A 19343-nucleotide genomic window follows, 5' to 3' on the forward strand; every position below is an offset into this window, starting at 1 on the left:
TCTAGGAGTAATACACCTAACAAATCAATTAATGTCACATGTACATTTTTTTCCTTAGACAAATCATCTCCCATGAAGTGGTATGTACAATTATTTTGACTGATTGGTGTATTACTCCTGGAATACAGTAAAAAAAATTCAATAATTGTCACATCTACAACAACCCCTCTTCATGTCTTTCACTCTTTGACAAAGTGGGCTTGGAAATTATTTTGAAACAAATTTCAAGGACTATCCCCCTATGGAGTTCTGCCCCTGGACAAGTAACATTGATTTTGCTTAAAATAGTTAGGAGTAAATATATACCATTTCATATGTTAGAGTCGAATCTATATTTTTCTAAAAATGCGTGTAACAAATTTCGCTTTTATCCCAATAAATTAAATTACTTCACTAGGTAGATTTTTGAAAGAAAAAAAGAATTAAAATTTATTTTGCTTGAAAAGGTTACTAATAAATTTATACAATTTCATATGTTAGAGTCAAATATGTACTTTTCAGAAAATATTAGAGAGGAATTTAGCCTTTATGTCAATAAATTAAATTACTTCACTAGGTAGCTTTTTGAAAAAAAAAAGAAAAAAAATGATTAAAATTGATTTTACTTGAAAAGGTTAGGAGTAAATTTATAAAATTTATATACTTTTCATAAAATATTAAAGTGAAATTTAGCCTTTATGTCAATAAATTAAATTACTTCACTAGGTAGATTTTTGAAAAAAAAAACAAGATTTAATTTGATAATCAAATGACAAAAATTGGTAATTAAAGGAGACAAAATAGATTGAATTCATAGCATACAAAAATGTTTTAAAAAAGGCTTACATATATTTTCTTTATCTGATTATAATATTTATTGTTTCATTGAAATAAAAATACATCGAACCTAACCATAGCCATAGCTAGGGTTAGGTATTGTCCTGAATAAAACCCTAATCTTTATGCTGCTCTACAGCTTCAAGTTCAAGTCTAGCACTTCAAACTCAGAATCAGAATCAGAAATAGGGATCAAGGGTTTCTCCAGCTGCTGAAGAAATGGCTGGGTGAATTTCCTCGGAGCCTGAAAAGGGATAGGGAAACTTTGTGACCCAAACCCGTAGTTGTTCCTCACAGTTGGAAAAGGAGAGTACATGTCTGGGGCTGCCCGGGGATGAATAAACTGATTAGGATTCGGATTAAACATAGTACTGTAAACATTTGGAATGGGAAAACTGAAGTTGTTTCTTTGACCGAAGAGACGGCTCAAGCCACCACCGGAAGCATTAAGAGACGGTGGTGGCTGCTGCATCCTTCTAGAGGCAGAAACAGAAGAACCATCATGATCCGTAGACATGTGAATTTCGATGTGATGAAGAAAAGCTTCAGTGCTCACAAAAACCTGATTACAAATTCGACAGGCGATTTGTGGAGCGCCGGCGTACGTGCTTGTAGGAAGATTGTTGGAATTCCACCCATATCCAGCCATAGATTCAGGGTTTGAAAATTGAATTTGTGTCTTTTTTTGATAATCTGAAGAGAGGGCAAGAGAGAAGAGGGGTGTAATTTATAGCTAATTTGGTTACCATACACAGGTCATGTGCTAAGTTGTATAAAATGGCAAATATAGTATCTTAATTATTATGTGCAGAGGATATGACTCATCAAATAAAAAGTTCAGAGTGGAGGGAAAGTTTTGGAGTATAGGGGCAACATCTGAATTTCTAAAAGTTACAAATGATCCCACGTATTGTATCTAATAACCTCATAATTCTTAATAAAATTTGTTGCATGCTGAAAATGGAAGACACGCTCAGTCATGTCTCAAAATGCTCGTCACGTATCAAAAGAATGTGATAAATAGACAACAAATTAGGAAATTTTGAAAGTTCACGGGACAGTTGAATTTTTGGGTTATCCAATGCAATTAGACGAGATTATGGAGATATTGAATGTAACTGGACAAGTTATTGAATCAATTAGATAAGAACATAGGGTTATTAAACGCAATTGAAATTTTAGGCCAATACCTTGTTTGATAACTCATCTAATCATTTAAATTAAAAATTAAGCACTTATTTAATTTAAATGTGATTTTTTAAGGTAATTCACGTGTGTTTGTATTATCAACTAATTGTTTATATTCGGTATTTAAAATTCAGTATTTAATTTTATATTTTTTCAGTACTTAATTTTTATTTCTATCAAACAACATATAAGTACAGATTATATAAATCATGAAATCTATATTACATATAATAACAGAAACAGAAAGAAGATTAGAAGAGAATTTTAGATGCCATTTTGATGATGTTGCATGCTCTTACAAACAGAACATTTTTTTTAAATGTAAAAATTGTTAGTGATATTATATGACAAAAGGTATGAATTGGAAGAGTTTAATCGTAAGAAAAAAAAAAGGTAATTGGATTTGATGGGATTTTGATGATGTGGCATGCTCTTAGAAAAATGATAATTCTTTTTTTGGTTAAGGTGCAAAAATATCCCTAACGTTCTGGGCTAGGAGCAATTTTACTCCTAACGTCTAAAATGGTGCAATTTTACCCCTAACGTTGATAAATTTGGTCAATTTCAGACACTATTATAAAATACAGATATTTTTATTCATTATTCTGCACCAATTGCATAATAATTCGTCTAAAAAAAGGATTTCATATTTTTTATAATTTAGTAATAGAATTTGAGATTAATATTTACAAATTCGGTGGATTTTTAGAATTTTTTTTATCTAATCCGTACAAAAAAGACAGTATATTTTTTTATTTTTTTCACATTCCAATGAATGTTTGTGATTTGTTACTGATAAAATAACACACATATGAAGTGTAGATAACAAGATTCATGAGCGAGAAGACAGTTTGATGAATTATTTCTCAAATCGACCCAATTTATTTGTCACGTCAGTGTCTAGTTTTATTATTATTATTTTATGAAAATTGATTTCAATAGATAGTATTTTAAGTATATGATTAAAATCAAAGAAAATTACATATCAATTTGAATTATTTTTCGAAATAACATTTCGAAAACATCATTTAATTCGATTAGACCCGAGATAACAGTGTCAGACTAATCTTTTAATCGAAATAATAACAAATAGGTATAAAAATGTAATAAATGAGGTTTAATTACACGAATTACAAGAATTGGAGGTTAAATTAGAATTTTGGAAATTCCTTTTAATTAAAGAAAAATATACCCTTTCAAATTTTATAATCCGATATTATTAATGATACATTTAATTTGTTTTCTTATACTACCATATACTAATGATAATTTCATATTACAAGTTACTACCATTATTATTTCATTTTTTTTAACAGATTACCATTTTTATTTAATCAAATAATATATTTTATAAAAGAATATAAATTTCATGTCTAGTAAAACCTAATAATAATTTTCTAACTCTAATTTAAATAATGGGAGGAAGATATAGAAGGTCCTAGAATTAATTAAGTGAGGGAAATGTGTACATAAGGAAGGGAAGTTGCTAGAATTTAAGAAGGGGGGCACCGCAGAAGGGAGAAGGGAGAGAAAGAGAGAGAGAGAAAGCTTCTCTTTTCACCATTGTCTACTCTTCACAACCAATGTTATCAGACTCGGACCGGACCGGCCGGTTCGACCGGTTGAATCGGGAACCAGTTAGGCAACCGGTCCGAGCCTCTCCGGTTTGTTGAATGTTCAACAAACCGGAGTGACCTGAGGTTGAACCGGAATTCGGCGGTTCGACCGGAAACCGGTGTGACCCCGGGTCTGTAACATTTTTTTTTTAAAAAAAAATTTCAAATTTTAAATAAAAGACAAAACTCATGGTATTCTTTAATAAAAGGCAAAAGAATAATTCCATTGGAGCTCACCAAAGTGCTCCCCCTGCTTTCCCAATCCTCTCATTTGCTTTTATACTCACATATAGGTTTGCTCAAGTCTATTTTTTTCGATGTGGGATATACTCTTTCCACTATTTTTCTCTTTTTCTCTTTGTGCAATTTTTTTCTCTCTGATTTAATACTTCCCAAGTTATAATTTATAAATTTCACCTCCACTATTATATTATTTATAGGTTGAGTGCTTATTAAATAATAGCAAATTAAAAGATTGTATTCAAATTGTTTTGAGAGCCATAAAATAATAAATTAATCATCTTTTTTTTCACTAATAAATTAATTGTTTTTTTGACATCTTAAGAAACAACATAAGTATTATTACCTTGGATTTATTTCATTTTCTTACCACTTTAGAAAATTATCTATCAAAAGGTAGTTGGTCTACACGTTGATATATTTCAAGTTATTCTAAATTTCATTTATCCGTTATATATTTAAGTCTCAATTTGATGAAAACTAACAAACCAAAAGTTATTTATAATTTGTTTTGGATATATATAATTTATAAAAATAATTTTAAATTAACTATATATGTTTAATATATATAAATATCATTTATTTATTTATTACGTCATCCGGTTCGATCAATCCGAGCCATCCGATCCGACCAAGTGACCCGTAACCCAGCTATCAATCCGGTTTAATATCCGGTCCGGTTCTGATAACATTGTTCACAACCCCTTTCATCTTTTTCTTCCTCACTATACAGTCACCGGCGATTCAAACTGTCATTCTTTTCACCATTATCGAACGGATTTTCTGAAATTCTGCTTGGTTCCGTCAAATTGGGACACTTCCTGGTAGGTTTTTCGACTTTCAATTCTGGGAAACGGAATAACTGATTTTGATCTCTGCTTCTAGGAGTGTTTAGCGGAGGTCTGAATTCTTTCGTGTGTATGTGGTTACTGTTGGTTTTCCACAGACTCTTAATGGTTGGATTTTATACATGCAATAAGATTTTCAAATGTAAAATCTTTTCGTTATGGGTTTTTGTTCATGATTTCTCTTGTCCTGAAATTTTTACTTCAAGTTGCCTATATATGTTGTGATTGTCTGAGTTCTTCGAACTGAGAGCACTGGTTTTTGGGGTTGTCCACCCGGGGTTCGTATTAAAATAGGAATGAGGAAGATGGCCTCCTATGCTGATTTTCTCGACTTTTTGCAGATTAGGGACATTTTCTTGATTCCGTAATAAAAAGAGTTGTTTCGTTATTGAGTTGGTTTTGAGTGATTTGTTCAGTAATCAGAGTCGGGTTAGACTTTGATTAAGTCGTTTGGAATGATTCGTTTGATAGGAAATGCCAGTGATAGAATTGTTAATGGTTCAGATTTTGGGGAAAAGGTAGCTAAGCTATTCACTATTTTATGATCATAACTAATATCAAATCAACGGTTATTTCTACTGAGTTGAACGAAACCACATGTGTACACGCGTAGCATTATATCTTAATGGTATGATCTTGTTTGGTAGTGTGTGCATTATAAAAATACGAATAAGGATGATGTTTACATAAAATTAATTTAAAGATGACTGACTGAATATGGGTTAGTGTGTGCGTTTAATTTATGTTAGCGATGATGCGATTGTTCTACAATAATTGTTAAGTAAAAGTGCTCGAACAAGTAATTATTGATTGTGGTCTAGTCTATAAATAAACTAATAACTATTTTTTTTAGTTTGTTAATTATATTAATTTAAAGTATTTAATTTGTGCTTATAAAATCCAACTATATCTAGATAATTTAAAATAGGTAGAACTACGTGGCTTTGATTCCCGGTTGAAAGGTTAAAAAAAAACGTTCGGGATACGTAGGAAGCTTGATAAAATGATCAAGTCCAAGCCAAATAGTTAAATAAATTTTTTATCTAAGTTAAAATTTATGAGTCAAATTCATATATCGTTGTGTTATCTTTCCTTCACACCCGATGCCGTTTAGGGTCGGGTGTGACATTTTGGTATCAGAGCCCTAGGTTAATTTCTTCGGACCTAATATAAAGATATATAGTGATGGGAAAATATCTATTTATTGTGTTGTATTCGTTAATAACGACAATATTTAGCTAATATTTTTCAAAAAGAATTAGAATTAGCATATGAGATAGTTGATTATACATGATTATACATTTTTCTGGATTTGTTGCCTACCTTCAATTATAAGATTATGCTCACAATTTATGGTACTTGTAATAATTAGTTTTCAATTAGAGTCAAATTCATAGATCGTTGTGTTATCTTTCCTTCACACCCGATGCCGTTTAGGGTCGGATGTGACATTATTAACGTTAGGGGTAAAATTGCTCCTGACTTCCAATGTTAGGGGTAAAATTGCTCTTGACTTCCAACGTTAGGGGTAAAATTGCACCATTTTAGACGTCAGGGATAAAATTGCTCCTGGCCCAAAACGTTAGGGGTATTTTTGCATCTTAACTCTTCTTTTTTTATAAATTGTTAGTTATTATTTTTTTAAATGTAAAAATTGTTAGTGATATTATAGAACAAAAGACAAGATTTGGAAGGATTTTTTTTTTAAGAAAAGAATTGGAAGAGTTAATAGTAAGAAAAAAATTGGAAAAATCAACTTGTTTAAGAGTGAATTGAATGTGGTTAATGACATTTTTATAAGGGAAAATTACCCAGAAAATTCATATTTTAAAAACTATTTACAACTATGAGAAGTTATAATTTTGGATTATATCAAACTAGTAAAATTAGTACTTTTAATATATTTTAAGGATTAGAGTTTATAAATTAGAAGTCTAGAATATATTTTCTAAGGTTTATAATTTCTGAATTTGAGTCTATAATTTTTAAATTATGGTATAAAATCATAATATATAGAGAGAATAATGACATATTAAGAATTAAATTTAGTGATATGACTTAGTTGTAATTTTGTACTTAATTATGATATTCATATATTTGACTATTTTTATAAAGGCAAATGACATTAGAGTTTTTTTTTTTGAAGTGGTTTGGTATTAATACCACAATGAAATACTTTTTTCATCTTCTAACATTTAAGCACAACTCATAGTTTTTTTTCTATTTAATACGTTTATATCGAGTCATGATTACCCATCGTTTGACTATATAATGACAAAAAGCATGGCTAGATTTATAGTTATTATGTAGTCTCTGTATCAAGTTATGATTGCCCCCCGTTTGATCATATATAATGATCCTATATTAGGTGGGGAATTTATAGGAAGGTCCTGGTCCTCCAACTCACTAAAAGAACCTTCCATATACTAATTGACACATGTCCTTCACTTATAACAGCTCATCAAATAAAAACTCTCTTTCACGGCAAAACACGTTCTCCATCTCCCTCCTCCATTTTTCGTTACTCCGATTGCCTCACTCAGATTGCCGCTGCTGATGAAGTCTTGTTGCCGATCTCCACCGTTCTCTTTCAACCTGTTTATCAGTGTAGTGAGACCTGTCACTGATTGATTTTCCCTTCGTCAAATTCTCTTCTCCGCTTGCTTCTTAACCATTCCACCTCTCTCTCTCTCTCACTTTTTTTTGTCAAAGTGTCTAAAATGTTTACTAAGTTACTAATATAGTTAGAAATAATAACCACAAAAATGTGCAAAACTATTTCAGTTTATCGACAAATTAATATGTTTGGAAATGTCTGATATGACAGTTTAATAATTGTCAAGTTAGTTCATTCAAATTTTCTATTATATAGCAGTAGTGGCAGAACCAGGACATTAGATGAGCCGAGGTTCAACTTAATGAAACAATCGTTGTTCATCGACGAGTCATTTAAAAAAAATTAAAACTTCATAGTTAAACCTTATTTCTATCTTTTATTCCTATATATCTTACCAATAACAACCTAGGAATGATAAATTTATACGCGATCGATTACTCGATATGTAATTATAGTGTTTGAATTTAGTTTAGTAGGTAAGGAGTAATTTTTTAGTTGAGAGAAAAGTGATACATAAATTTTAGGGTTGAATTGGTGTTGACCTGCTAACTCGAAAATGTCATGAATATTTAAAATTATTATCATATTCTCTAATGTGTTTATATTTCATTTAATTAGTAAACGTAATAAAATTACAATTACTAATTGCAAAAATGGCTTGAACCTTCCATATTTTTGCATGCGACTTATAAACACATTACACGAACTAAAATGATATATTAGCGGATTTTTGGATGGTCATAGTTAAGCTGCTAATCCAAAACCGACATAAATTATTTAGAACTATTACTATATCCTACTATATTTTTAAATGACATCATTAACATATGTATATAGTAAAATTACATATGATCCGAAAGCACAATACAAAATTACTAACCCAATTTGGTTAATATATAGTTATAACACAAATTTTTTTGAGTTGAGTTAGAGTTGACTCATTTCATATCAACTAGATAATTGATATGACACGAACACGACACTAACTCAATAATAAGAAAAAAATTTAGAATACTCTAGGAGTAATACACCTAACAAATCAATTAATGTCACATGTACATTTTTTTCCTTACACAAATCATCTCCCATGAAGTGGCATGTACAATTATTTTGACTGATTGGTGTATTACTCCTGGAATACAGTAAAAAAAATTCAATAATTGTCACATCTACAACAACCCCTCTTCATGTCTTTCACTCTTTGACAAAGTGGGCTTGAAAATTATTTTGAAACAAATTTCAAGGACTATCCCCCTATGGAGTTCTGCCCCTGGACAAGTAACATTGATTTTGCTTAAAATAGTTAGGAGTAAATATATATCATTTCATATGTTAGAGTCGAATCTATATTTTTCTGAAAATGCGCGTAACAAATTTCGCTTTTATCCCAATAAATTAAATTACTTCACTAGATAGATTTTTGAAAGAAAAAAAAAATTAAAATTGATTTTGCTTGAAAAGGTTACTAATAAATTTATACAATTTCATATGTTAGAGTCAAATATGTACTTTTCAGAAAATATTAGAGAGGAATTTAGCCTTTATGTCAATAAATTAAATTACTTCACTAGGTAGCTTTTTGAAAAAAAAAGAAAAAAAAGGATTAAAATTGATTTTACTTGAAAAGGTTAGGGGTAAATTTATAAAATTTATATACTTTTCATAAAATATTAAAGTGAAATTTAGCCTTTATGTCAATAAATTAAATTACTTCACTAGGTAGATTTTTGAAAAAAAAAGATTTAATTTGATAATCAAATGATAAAAATTGGTAATTAAAGGAGACAAAATAGATTGAATTCATAGCATACAAAACTGTGAACTCAGAAAGGAAAAAAAAGCAATGTTTTAAAAAAGGCTTGCATATATTTTCTTTTTCTGATTATAATATTTATTGTTTCATTGAAATAAAAATACATCGAACCTAACCATATCCATAGCTAGGGTTAGGTATTGTCCTGAACAAAACCCTAATCTTTATACTGCTCTACAGCTTCAAGTTCAAGTCTAGCACTTCAAACTCAGAATCAGAATCAGAAATAGGGATCAAGGGTTTCTCCAGCTGCTGAAGAAATGGTTGGGTGAATTTCCTCGGAGCCTGAAAAGGGATAGGGAAACTTTGTGACCCAAACCCGTAGTTGTTCCTCACAGTTGGAAAAGGAGAGTACATGTCTGGGGCTGCCCGGGGATGAATAAACTGATTAGGATTCGGATTAAACATAGTACTGTAAACATTTGGAATGGGAAAACTGAAGTTGTTTCTTTGACCGGAGAGACGGCTCAAGCCACCACCGGAAGCATTAAGAGACGGTGGTGGCTGCTGCATCCTTCTGGAGGTAGAAACAGAAGAACCATCATGATCGGTAGACATGTGAATTTCGATGTGATGAAGAAAAGCTTCAGTGCTCACAAAAACCTGGTTACAAATTCGACATGCGATTTGTGGAGCGCCGGCGTACGTGCTTGTAGGAAGATTGTTGGAATTCTACCAATATCCAGTCATAGATTCAGGGTTTGAAATTGAATTTGTGTCTTTTTTTTGATAATCTGAAGAAAGGGCAAGAGAGAAGAGGGGTGTAATTTATAGCTAATTTGGTTACCATACACAGGTCATGTGCTAAGTTGTATAAAATGGCAAATATAGTATCTTAATTATTATGTGCAGATGATATGACTCATCAAAAAAAAAAGTTCAGAGTGGAGGGAAAGTTTTGGAGTATAGGGGCAACATCTGAATTTCTAAAAGTTACAAATGATCCCACGTATTGTATCTAATAACCTCATAATTCTTAATAAAATTTGTTGCATGCTGAAAATGGAAGACACGCTCCGTCATGTCTCAAAATGCTCGTCACGTATCAAAAGAATGTGATAAATAGACAACAAATTAGGAAATTTACACAATTTCAATTTAGTACATAAACTATACATGGCTATCACCCCCCCCCCCCCCCGCAAGTTGAGCAGGGGGTGCACAAATGCTCAACTTGGAGCGAAGTAACCGAAAACGATCCTTACTCAAGGGTTTCGTCAAAATGTCAGCAACTTGATCATGTGTAGGTATGTATTGAACCCGTAGCAACCGTTTGGTGACACGATCACGGACAAAGAAAAAATCAATCTCAATATGCTTGCTGCGATGATGAAAAATGGGATTGATAGTCAGATAAGTGGCAGATAAATTATCACACAAGAGACGTGGAGGCCGATCAAGAGAGAAGCCGAGCTCATGGAGAACAATCTGAAGCCAGCCAATTTCAGATGCACCGTTAGCTAAGGCTCGGTATTCAGCCTCCGTGGATGACCGTGCAACCGATTTCTGTTTCTTAGAAGTCCAGGATATCAAATTCCTACCCAAATAAATGGCATAACCAGTGGTGGACTTTCGATCATCCGGTTTGCAAGTAGCGTAATATTCGCTTAACTCCCTGCCAATGGACACTAGTGGGAGAGTGCATATACTGGGCTAAGCGATTTACGGAGAAAGATATATCCGGCCTAGTAAAGGCGAGATATTGCAAGCTGCCAACAATAGTTCGATATAAGGTCGGATCATTAAAGGCATCACCCACATCCTGCTTGAACAATTCCTTAGAACACATAGGAGTAGTTAATCCTTTGCAAGTAGCCATTTTGGCTTTTTGAATGACATCACTGATGTACTTTGTTTGATGGAGTAATAAACCTGTTGACATCCACAAGGCTTCAATGCCAAGAAAAAAATTCAGCCTCCCCAAATCCCGTAGAGTAAACTCACTCTGTAACTTGCTAACAAGTGACCGAATAGCCCAAGGTTGAGGTCCTATGAGTATAATGTCGTCAACGTAAATTAAGCAAAACATAGTCACCTGAGAAGTGTGATAAAAATAGAGGGAGGTGTCGGACTTTGAGCCAGAGAATCCGAGGTTCCGCAAAAAATCTGTCAAGCGACGGTGCCACATTCTTGGCGCTTGTTTCAGACCGTATAGTGATTTTTGAAGCTTGCAAACATGAGTAGGAAAGTTATGATCACGGAAACCCGGTGGTTGAGCCATAAAAACATCTTCATCCAAAGTACCATGGAGGAAAGCATTAGAGATATCCAATTGATTAACTGTCCAACCACGAGAGATAGCAAGAGCTAAGAGTAATCGAACTGTCGAGGGCTTAATTACCGGGCTATACGTCTCAAAGTAATCAATTCCAGGTCGTTGATTATAACCTTTAGCAACCAAACGCGCTTTATAACGCTCAATAGTCCCATCAGGATGTTGTTTAATTGTGAAAATCCACTGACAACCAACAAGATTAATGTCCGAAGTACGAGGAACAAGGGTCCAAGTTGCATTCTTTTCCAATGCTCGAAACTCTACTTCCATAGCATGACGCCACTCAGGTATTTTTATGGCCTCGGCTGCATTCTTAGGAATAGCGGGTAATTGGTGAAGAAGAGCTCGGGAAGGTGGTGGCGGAAGCGAGCCTGTTTTTGAGCGGGTGATTATGGAGTGTTTGCTGGAATTGTTAGGGATTAAAGGGCCATAGCGAGATAGGTCAACAATGAGGGACGGTGTGGCAGTAGAAGGAATGGGAGGGAAAGGTGGATTTTTTGTTGTACTGGGTGAAGCAGGAGAAAGAGAATTAGAAAGGCTAGGTGAAAAAGTAGGATTTGTATGGGAATTGGAATGAGGTGGAGACGTAGGGGTTGTATGAGAATGTAAGGTATCATGTATGGTGGGTGGGGTAGTGTGATGATTAATTATTTGAGTGGGTGGGGTATTAGGAAGGGTTGCAGGGGGAGTAGAATAAGAGGGGAACGTAGGGTTTACATGGGATTTAGGTGAGGGTAATTGCATGGGACTATTAAGGGACACTGTTGGAGCTTGTTCATGAAGTGGATTTGATGGTGCCATAGGTTGCACTGGAACATGGGCAGGAAAAACAACAGTCACTGGAGTCGAATCAATATGAGTAGTAGGAGTCGAAGTACGAACATCATTTAACATTGGACCCGGAAACACCTGCTCATCAAAAAGAACATGACGTGAGATAAATATTTTGAAGGATGAGGGATCTAAACATTTATAGCCTTTATGAGAACGACTATAGCCAAGAAATATGCAAGGACGAGAGCGATCATCTAATTTTGTTTTATTATATGGACGAAGCCAAGGATAACACAAGCAACCAAAGACACGAAAGGACAAATAGTCAGGAACTTCACCAAATAATAGCTGATACGAATTTTTAAAACTCAAATTAGGCATTGGAGTACGATTAAGTAAATACGTTGCAGTATCAAAGGCAAATGTCCAAAATTGGATAGGTAACTGAGCACGTTTTAGTAAAGCAAGACCATGTTCAACGATGTGTCTATGTTTCCTTTCAGCCGTGCCATTTTGTTCAGGAGTGTAAGGACACGACATACGATGATGAATTCCATGAGTGCGAAAATAATGGGTCAATTTAATGAATTCACCACCCCCATCGGATTGAAAGGCTTTAATTGGTGTGGCAAAATACTTTTCAACAATACTGCGAAACTGAACAAAAGTATCATAAACATCCGATTTGCGTTTTAAAAAATATAACCAGCTATATTTGGTGTAGTGATTAATGAAAACAACATAATATCGAAAGCCATCAATAGATGGACACGAAGCAGGACCCCAAACATCAGAGCATATTAATTCCAACGGAGCATGTGAAACATGATCAGATAACATAAATGGTAATTTATGAGACTTGCTAATACTACAAGATGAACACAAGGACGAGTTATTATTGGAAACAGCAATTTTATTCGATTGAAGCAAATGTTTGACTACAGGAAAAGAAGCATGTCCAAGACGATCATGCCAGGTAAATAAACTAGCTAGATTAGCAGAACATGGAATAGACTTGGAAGCAGCTAAACACATGGAATAAAGTCCATTGTCACTCCGGCCTTTGAATCGAATCCGTCCCGTTGTCAAATCCTTTATGTAAAAAGAATCAGAGAAAAATTCAACAGAAACCGGGTTAGAATTAGTAAGCGCATAAACAGATAACAAATTATGAGATGAATTAGGGACATGTAAAATATTGCGCAAACTTAACGGAGAAGATCCAATAGAAACACAGGAATTACCCACATGAGACACAGGGAGTTTAGAACCATTACCAATTTGAACTTCATCGGGACCACTATATTCAGAATGGAGCTGGAGATTTCCAAGATCGGATGTTAAATGATGTGTCGCACCCGAATCAACGACCCATGGTTGGTTGCCGCCAGAGCTTGATGCTATGTTGGATTGAGGCTGATAATGATTATCCTTGTTGAATCGAGGAGAAGAACAATTCCGTGAAACATGGCCAATCCCTCTGCAATTATGGCACGTCAAGTGTTCTCTACCATTAGCCGAATGAAGAGGAATATTTGGGAGAGAGGCAGTGGTGGTTGAAGACTGATATTGCTGTCCTCCTTGGCGTGGTTGCCCATTCTGTCCGCGCCCATAACCGCCGCGATTGTGGCGTCCACGACCTTGACCCCGAGAGTGAGATTGTCCGGAGTTCTGCCTTGCGGAGTATAAGGCAGTAGATTCGACAAGGGTAGATTTAGGTTTTACACGTGTTAGCTGCCTCTCCTCGTGTAAAAGCAAACCAAATAGATGATCAAATTCAACAGCATGATTTTGGACACGAATCGTACGAATAAAGTGTGAAAAATTTTCATTAAGCCCATTGAATAAAGCATCAGTAAAATCTTCATCTGTCATCACATCTTGATAGGAAGCCAATTGGTCGTAAATACTACGAGCCTTCAAGACATAAGTTGTGATATCATCAGTACCTTGGGTGAGGGAGCGTAGTTCATCTTTAAGATTAACGACTCGGGAGCGAGCACCGGAAGCATAAGCACGAGTCAATTTTGTCCATGCCTCGAAAGCAGAATTAGCGGAAGCAATATGAGGTAGCAGAGAGATAGAAACCGAGCCCAATAACCAGCTCAAGACCTGTTGGTCTTTTTGATACCAAATCGAATAAATCGGATTGACAGACCTGTCAGACAAGTACTCCAACGGTGGCACCATTCGATCATCAAGGTGTTGGGCGAGTCCACTACCGCAAACGGCGGACAATACTTGGGCTCTCCATAGCACATAATTGGTAGAATCAAGTTTTATTGTAATCAAGCTGTGGAGATTAGGAGACTGTGGATATAAAGGTTGTGAGGGATTTGAATTAGAGTTTGGAAGTGATGAGTGGTGAGTTTGGGTAACAGTAGAAGTGGTGGGAAGTGGGTGCTGGAATGGATTAGAAAAAATCCATTGATTCCCCAAGGAACCAGAAGAGAATGATGAACCGGATACGGCGGTGGACGGCGGAGCAGAAAATTCAGGCAGAGACACGGAAGCAGAGGAAGCAGTGGTCGCCGGAATAGAGACGGAGGTAGCAAGCGAAGTGGTAGCCATAGGGATCGGGAAAAAAAAAGTCAGATTTGAGAGGTGACTAAGGTTGCGGCTCTGATACCATAAAGAATGTGGAAGCCCCCATTGTATTTCATTAAGAGAGGTATATATATACACAATGAGTTATGTAACCCTAGCTACACAATTTCAATTTAGTACATAAACTATACATGGCTATCAATATTGAATGTAACTGGACAGGTTATTGAATCAATTAGATAAGAACATAGGGTTATTAAACCCAATTGAAATTTTAGGCCAATACCTTGTTTGATAACTCATCTAATCATTTAAATTAAAAATTAAGCACTTATTTAATTTAAATGTGATTTTTTAAGGTAATTCACGTGTGTTTGTATTATCAAATAATTGTTTATATTCGGTATTTAAAATTCAGTATTTAATTTTATATTTTTTCAGCACTTAATTTTTATTTCTATCAAACAACATATAAGTACAGATTATATAAATCATGAAATCTATATTACATATAATAACAGAAACAGAAAGAAGATTAGAAGAGAATTTTAGATGCCATTTTGATGATGCTCTTACAAACAGAACATTTTTTTTAAATGTAAAAATTGTTAGTGATATTATAGAACAAAATGTATGAATTGGAAGAGTTTAATCGTAAGAAAAAAAAAGGTAATTGGATTTGATGGGATTTTGATGATGTGGCATGCTCTTAGAAAAATGATAATTCTTTTTTGGGTTAAGGTGCAAAAATATCCCTAACGTGCTAGGAGCAATTTTACCCCTAACGTCTAAAATGGTGCAATTTTACCCCTAAAGTTGATAAATTTGGTCAATTTCAGACACCATTATAAAATACAGATATTTTTATTCATTATTCTGCACCAATTGCATAATAATTCGTCTAAAAAAAGGATTTCATATTTTTTATAATTTAATAATAGAATTTGAGATTAATATTTATAAATTCGGTGGATTTTTAGAATTTTTTTTATCTAATCCGTACAAAAAAGACAGTATATTTTTTTTATTTTTTTCACATTCCAATGAATGTTTGTGATTTGTTACTGATAAAATAACACACATATGAAGTGTAGATAACAAGATTCATGAGCGAGAACACAGTTTGATGAATTATTTCTCAAATCGACCCAATTTATTAACGTTAGGGGTAAAATTGCTCATGACTTCCAACGTTAGGGGTAAAATTGCTCTTGACTTCCAACGTTAGGGGTAAAATTGCACCATTTTAGACGTCAGGGATAAAAATGCTACTGGCCCAAAACGTTAGGGGTATTTTTGCATCTTAACTCTTCTTTTTTTTATAAATTGTTAGTTATTATTTTTTTAAATGTAAAAATTGTTAGTGATATTATAGAACAAAAGACAAGATTTGGAAGGGTTTTTTTTAAGAAAAGAATTGGAAGAGTTAATAGTAAGAAAAAAATTGAAAAAATCAATTTGTTTAAGAGTGAATTGAATGTGGTTAATGACATTTTTATAAGGGAAAATTACCCAGAAAATTCATATTTTAAAAACTATTTACAACTATGACAAGTTATAATTTTGGATTATATCAAACTAGTAAAATCAGTATTTTAATATATTTCAAGGATTAGAGTTTATAAATTAGAAGTCTAGAATATATTTTCTAAGGTTTATAATTTCTGAATTTGAGTATATAATTTTTAAATTATGGTATAAAATCATAATATATAGAGAGAATAATGACATATTAAGAATTAAATTTAGTGATATGACTTAGTTGTAATTTTGTACTTAATTATGATATTCATATATTTGACCCTTTTTATAAAGGCAAATGACATTAGAGTTTTTTTTTTTTGAAGTGGTTTGGTATTAATACCACAATGAAATACTTTTTTCATCTTCTAACATTTAAGCATAACTCATAGTTTTTTTTTCTATTTAATACGTTTATATCGAGTCATGATTACCCATCGTTTGACCATATATAATGACAAAAAGCATGGCTAGATTTATAGTTATTATGTAGTCTCTATATCAAGTTATGATTGCCCCCCGTTTGATCATATATAATGATCCTATATTAGGTGGGGAATTTATAGGAAGGTCCTGGTCCTCCAACTCACTAAAAGAACCTTCCATATACTAATTGACACCTGTCCTTCACTTATAACAGCTCATCAAATAAAAACTCTCTTTCACGGCAAAACACGTTCTCCATCTCCCTCCTCCATTTTCCGTCACTCCGATTGCCTCACTCAGATTGCCGCTGCTGATGAAGTCTTGTTGCCGATCTCCACCGTTCTCTTTCAGCCTGTTTATCAGTGTAGTGAGACCTGTCACTGATTGATTTTCCTTTCGTCAAATTCTCTTCTCCGTTTGCTTCTTAACCATTCCATCTCTCTCTCTCTCTCACTTTTTTTTGTCAAAGTGTGTAAAATATTTACTATGTTACTAATATAGTTAGAAATAATAACCACAAAAATGTGCAAAACTACTTCAGTTTATCGACAAATTAATATGTTTGGAAATGTCTGATATGACAGTTTAATAATTATCAAGTTAGTTCATTCAAATTTTCTATTATCTAGCAGTAGTGGCAGAACCAGGACATTAGATGAGCCGAGGTTCAACTTAATGAAACAATCGTTGTTCATCGACGAGTCATTTAAAAAAAATTAAAACTTCATAGTTAAACCTTATTTCTATCTTTTATTCCTATATATCTTACCAATAACAACCTAGGAATTATAAATTTATACGCGATCGATTACTCGATATGTAATTATAGTGTTTGAATTTAGTTTAGTAGGTAAGGAGTAATTTTTTAGTTGAGATAAAAGTGATACATAAATTTTAGGGTTGAATTGGTGTTGACCTGCTAACTCGAAAATGTCATGAATATTTAAAATTATTATCATATTCTCTAATGTGTTTATATTTCATTTAATTAGTAAACGTAATAAAATTACAATTACTAATTGCAAAAATAGCTTGAACCTTCCATATTTTTGCATGCGACTTATAAACACATTACACGAACTAAAATGATATATTAGCGGATTTTTGGATGGTCATAGTTAAGCTGCTAATCCAAAAACGACATAAATTATTTAGAACTATTACTATATCCTACTATATTTTTAAATGACATCATTAACATATGTACATAGTAAAATTACATATGATCCGAAAGCACAATACAAAATTACTAACCCAATTTGGTTAATATATAGTTATAACACAAATTTTTTTGAGTTGAGTTAGAGTTGACTCATTTCATATCAACTCGATAATTGATATGACACGAACACGACACTAACTCAATAATAAGAAAAAAATTTAGAATACTCTAGGAGTAATACACCTAACAAATCAATTAATGTCACATGTACATTTTTTTCCTTACACAAATCATCTCCAAATGAAGTGGTATGTACAATTATTTTGACTGATTGGTGTATTACTCCTGGAATACAGTAAAAAAAAATTCAATAATTGTCACATCTATAACAACCCCTCTTCATGTCTTTCACTCTTTGACAAAGTGGGCTTGAAAATTATTTTGAAACAAATTTCAAGGACTATCCCCCTATGGAGTTCTGCCCCTGGACAAGTAACATTGATTTTGCTTAAAATAGTTAGGAGTAAATATATACCATTTCATATGTTAGAGTCGAATCTATATTTTTCTGAAAATGCGCGTAACAAATTTCGCTTTTATCCCAATAAATTAAATTACTTCACTAGGTAGATTTTTGAAAGAAAAAAAAATTAAAATTGATTTTGCTTGAAAAGGTTACTAATAAATTTATACAATTTCATATGTTAAAGTCAAATATGTACTTTTCAGAAAATATTAGAGAGGAATTTAGCCTTTATGTCAATAAATTAAATTACTTCACTAGGTAGCTTTTTGAAAAAAAAAGAAAAAAAAGGATTAAAATTGATTTTACTTGAAAAGGTTAGGAGTAAATTTATAAAATTTATATACTTTTCATAGAATATTAAAGTGAAATTTAGCCTTTATGTCAATAAATTAAATTACTTCACTAGGTAGATTTTTGAAAAAAAAAACAAGATTTTTTTTTTTTGGTAGAAAAGGAAAAGAAAAACGAACAACAACAAACTACCTAGGAATTAGCCTAGGAAAGCTAACCCAATCCTATCTTCTAAGAGAAGATGAGAGATGAAACTAGGGGAAACAAGAAGGGTAGTAATTAAAGGAGACAAAATAGATTGAATTCATAGCATACAAAACTGTGAACTCAGAAAGAAAAAAAAGCAATGTTTTAAAAAAGGCTTACATATATTTTCTTTTTCTGATTATAATATTTATTGTTTCATTGAAATAAAAATACATCGAACCTAACCATAGCCATAGCTAGGGTTAGGTATTGTCCTGAACAAAACCCTAATCTTTATGCTGCTCTACAGCTTCAAGTTCAAGTCTAGCACTTCAAACTCGGAATCAGAATCAGAAATAGGGATCAAGGGTTTCTCCAGCTGCTGAAGAAATGGCTTGGTGAATTTCCTCGGAGCCTGAAAAGGGATAGGGAAACTTTGTGACCCAAACCCGTAGTTGTTCCTCACAGTTGGAAAAGGAGAGTACATTTGTGGGGCT

The sequence above is a fragment of the Euphorbia lathyris genome, chromosome 2 (assembly GCF_963576675.1).
Source record: "Euphorbia lathyris chromosome 2, ddEupLath1.1, whole genome shotgun sequence".
Taxonomy (NCBI): Eukaryota; Viridiplantae; Streptophyta; class Magnoliopsida; order Malpighiales; family Euphorbiaceae; genus Euphorbia; species Euphorbia lathyris.